The following is a 4,888-nucleotide window of genomic DNA, read 5'->3' on the forward strand; positions in this document are numbered from 1 at the left end:
AGGAAAAAAATTGAGCAGCAGCCTTCTGAACCCGTCCAGAGGACCTATACAATTTTTTTCCTTTTGATTTTTTACTGAGATGCATCAGGACATTTCAAATATTAGTTTACAAATTCTAGTTATGCAAAACTATTAATATGAACACAATTCTGCTTTTACCTATCCACTTTTGACAGTGTTCTTACCCCATACAAAGTGCTTTAAAACATTTTGTAGGATTATATTTGGACATTTCACTAAAGAAACCCATAAATGACATATTAATTCATTATACTTTGACAAAATCCTATTATCAACAATGTTCTGCCGCCTCGCTATAGATGTCTATTTTCTTACTGCAATACTTGTGACTTAATCTTTGGTTTGATGTGATGACTTGTAGGAAAAATGTGCGTTGTTCAAAATGGTATGTCCGAATAAACAGGAATACAACTGGATTTCTTCTTTAAAACTTTATTTTAATTGTCTGACTCCAATCAGGTTCACAGTACAGCACACAGGCCTCAGTGTAAGACCTTGAGCCTAAATCGAAACAAAACACAGGAGCCCTGCTCTAAAGCAGAGACGCTGCCAAAAACTGACAACTTATTTCTTCTATAAAAATGAATTCAGCTTATAGTGTTCATCTGTTCCTGGTTACACCTCTGGATGTGTTACCTTTTGTGCCAGAYGTCAGAATGTAACTTATTTTTGTTTAGAGAAAGAACACATGATAAGACACACTGACTCTTTGTCTGCTTTAACTTAAAGGTTGAAATGATCAGAAAGTATAAAATACAATATTGCATCTAATATTCAATTAATCAGTTACAAAACTTCCTTCAGAGTCACAAATAAAATGAGGTTACAAACATTTGCTACATCAGCAAACTGTACAAGGTATATTATCATTTTAATATAMTGGTGTCAAAAATGCACTGAAAAACTGATTAATCTTTAATTAGTGATTCCTGAGACTCTAGTGAGGAGACAGAAGGCAGCGTTCTGTTATTAAAGCCCCAAACTTTAAAACCTTCTCAACAAACCTGACAGATATCAACCAACATCACTTTTTAAAATATATAATTTTTACTATTTCCTGTTGCTAATATAGCCTTTTGTTGTATTTTTAGGCACCTATATTTTAATTGTTGCTTTTGGCTAGATAGCAGCTTAGTATTATAAGTGATAAAAGAGCAATTTTATAATGGAATACCTCGTGTGTTTAGAACTTATTTACATATTTAAATTGCATTGCCTCTGTCATATTGACACCATCAACTTAAACATATGGACATGAAATTACATAGAAACATACAAGTACTTGTAAAAATGTATGTCATGCAGTTCAAAAGTCATCAAAGTTTTGGAAGTACGAGTTCATTTTTTTGTTTTCAAATTGGGTTCGTTGTTAAAGATTTACTTGAAAGAAATAAATCCTATTAGGACCATAGACGTACTAAATCTAGACAATATATAGTATTTCGGTTGAAGCTGAAGAAGGAACAGGTTCCCCCCAAGTCGGTTCATTTAAAGGTTTAAAGTCCTGCCCTCTACAAGCAAACAAACAAGGCAGCTTCCATAGGTCCTGCTGTCTTCAACTCTAGTGAGAGAAGGCAGAGTCATTTGATCTAGTCTACAATGTATTTTAATAATGAGAAAATGGATGGATTGGAACAATTTCTAAAAACCTCCTTTACCAATCGTAATATTTCTATGCTCTTAGTACCCACCTAACTAGTGTTTATGCTGTTTCCAGTGCCCTCAAAAGCCTCAGCTGATTGCTATGTTCTATAGCCATGAACAGTATGGAGAGACAGTCTCAAAAGCAATACATTTAATGTTCATTATTGTTTTTGTTTTTTCAAATAATTACTCATTTTGAATTTGATGCCTGCAACAAGTTCCAAAAAAGCTAGGATAATTACTATCATCTTTCCTTTTAACAACACTCAACAAGCACTTGGGAACTGGGGACACTAATTGTTGAAGCTTTGTAGGTGGAATTCTTTTCCATTCTTGATTGATGAACAACTTCAGTTGCTTAGTTCAGAGTCTCTGTTGTATTTTTCTCTTCATAATGCTCCACACATTTTCAGCAGGAGACAGGTGTGGTCTGCAGGCAGACCAGCCTAGTACCTGCACTCTTTTGCTACAAAGCCACTCTCTTGGAACACATGCAGAATGTGTCTTGACACTGTCTTGCTGAAATCAGCAGGACGTCCCTGAAAACAAACGTGGCTTGAATGGCAGCTTATGTTGCTCCAAAACCTTTATGTAGCTTTCAGCATTAATGGTGCCTTCACAGATGTGACAGTTACCCATGCCATGGGCACTAATACAMCCCTATATCATCAGAGAGGCTMGCTTTTGAACTTTGCTCTGAAAACAGTCCAGACAGTCCGTTTTCCTCTTTGGCCTGAAGAACATCACGTCCATGATTTCTACAAACAATTTGAAATGTGGACTCGTCAGGCTACAGGACACATTTCTAATTTGAGTCAGTCCATCTCAGATGAGCTCGGGTCCAGAGAAGCCAGCAATGTTTCTGGGTGTTGTTGATATCTGGCTTTAGCTTTGCATGGTAGAGTTTAAACTTGTAGATCTAGACATGAACTGTGTTCACTGACAATAGTTTTCTGAAGTGTGCCTGAGYCCATGTGCTAATAAGAGTGGGGTTTTAATGCAATGCTGCCTGAAGGATTGAAGATCACAGGTATTCAATGTTGGTTTTCAGCCTTGTTGCTTACTTGCAGAAATTTGTCCGGAATCTCTGAATCTTTTGATAGTATGGACTGTAGATGACAAAATCCCTAAAATACTTGCAATTACATTGAGAAATGTTGTTCTTAAACTACTAGACTATCTGCTCATGTAGTTTTTACAAAGTGGCTGCTTGTGAGCAACTGAGCCTTTCGAGGATGCTCCCTTTATACCCATTCATGACACTCACCTGTTTCCAATAAACCTACTCACCTGTGAAATTGTCCGAACAGGTGCTTTCTTTAGCATTCCTCAACTTTCCCAGTTTTTTGTTGCCCCTGTTCCAACTTTTTCGGAAAAAGCTGTTGCAGCAGCATCAAATTCAAAATGAGTGAAGATTTGCACAAAAAAAATTAAATATTTTGTCTTTGTAGTGTATTTGATTGAATATAGGTTGAAAATGATTCAGTCATCCTGTTCTGTTTTTATTTATGTTTTACACCAACTTCATTGGAATTGTGGTTATAGATCTGCTCCCAGGACCCTGGTGGGTTATCATCCTCATGATCCTGATTTGGGCAAATAGTTTTAACACAAAAATTAGAAGCTGCTCTGAAGTTTTTCCAAGAAAGCAAGGCAAATGAGAAAAAAATGCCTACTGGACAATTTGAGATTTTGCTCAACTGGAATCTTGCTAAAACTGCTTCTACAAAAGTACTGGTGCCGTTTGGTGCTTTTGTGCTTCAGATAAACACTCCACCCAGAGTGGAGGAAGGGGAGAGGTGTGGCGATGGAGGAGGAGCAGGAGAGGACCCTTCAAGTACCCGGCATTCCATTAGGCAGCTGGTGATGTACTGCTCCTCCACCTAGCTTCTCTCTCTCACACACACACAGACCCTCCCCATCTTCATCCTCCTCCACCTCCACGCACACCTCACACCCTCCGTCAGTCACCATCCATCATACCAGACCTCCACAGATGGACCTGGAACTAACACATACATTTTCGCACACATACGTAAAAGCTCTTGCAGTCTAGTCCAAACACAGCTTAACTCTCACACACTGCACTCTGCTTTAACACACACACACACCATTAAAGTCTCCAAGAAACCAAATACCACCTCGGCTGACAGGAAAACCCAATTAGGACACAATTAGCATCATCAGATCTACCTGCGAGTGTGCATGTTGGCAAAACAAAGCGACATATCAGAGGACGGTGGATGAGAGCGTGCTCAGTTCCCGCTGCTCTAAAGCTCTTCTGTTAATTTCCCTCTGCTTAAAGCTGGAAAAAGAGCAGCAACAAGCTTTGATCTTTTTAAAAAGGAGGTTCAGCAGAAAAGTTTTGTTTTAAGTTGAAACAAAACACACTTCTTAGGTTTGACAACAAGGCAGTTGAGATTAACAAAAAAAAATCTCACCTTTAAGTTCCATAAAAGAGGAATATTTACTCAAAAAAATATTCCAGTTGGGATGCAGCTCTGTGTGTTTTTACATCCCAACCTGTTCACCCTTACAAGAAAAAGAAGAAAAAAGCCACCTTGTTAACTCTTTCCTCCTGGACGTTACTCCCGMTTCATCCTAGAGCTCGAGGAAAGAAAAAAAAAAACCTGGTCCAGTGATGTCTGAGAGAGGAGCGGCAGGAGTGGAACTGAGGCAGGACGAGTGGCAGGAAAGAAAGGAAAAGAGGGAGGGGAAGGATGCTGCTAGCTCACATCGTGAGGGGAACCATAATCTGCGCTTTGACGGGCTCGCGGCGAGGGAATCAGAACCACCGGAGAAGAAGAGGAAGAAGAAGAAGAAGAAGGTGAAGGAAAAAAAGGCGGAGGARGGAGGAGAGAGAGAGAGACATGAAGGCAGGCAGCGGTGAATGAGCGGAGGATGCATCGCCCTCCCCATCACACTGCTGAGTGTCTCCCTCTCCTCCTGCACACTCCTACCTCCTGCCTGGCTACAGATTGCATTGCACTGATGAAATTTTAATGGTTCTTTTAGGAAGAATAATGAACATGGGAGTCCCAGGAGTCATGTGTGTGTACTTCACACACCTACAGAGGCATGGAACAAACCTGCACGTGCAAATGCCACTGTGCCCCCCTCCATTTATACTCTCTCTCACATCAAAATCAGATAAACTCACACACTCCTTTCTCTCCACACACACACACACACACACACACACACACACACACACACACACACA

At 39.7% G+C, this 4,888-nt stretch overlaps 1 long non-coding RNA gene across 1 annotated transcript in view; it reads right to left on the bottom strand.

Annotated features, from left to right (window-relative positions):
• Positions 1–4,874, bottom strand: part of LOC106524317 (uncharacterized) — a 208,173-nt gene extending 203,299 nt beyond the window's left edge. The window contains exon 1 of the long non-coding RNA XR_001310993.1: positions 4,107–4,874. This is a non-coding gene — a long non-coding RNA (uncharacterized LOC106524317). The remainder of the gene's footprint in view (positions 1–4,106) is intronic.
• Positions 4,875–4,888: the final 14 nt, after the last annotated feature.

The sequence above is a fragment of the Austrofundulus limnaeus genome, unplaced genomic scaffold, assembly GCF_001266775.1.
Source record: "Austrofundulus limnaeus strain Quisiro unplaced genomic scaffold, Austrofundulus_limnaeus-1.0 Scaffold182, whole genome shotgun sequence".
Lineage (NCBI taxonomy): Eukaryota > Metazoa > Chordata > Actinopteri > Cyprinodontiformes > Rivulidae > Austrofundulus > Austrofundulus limnaeus.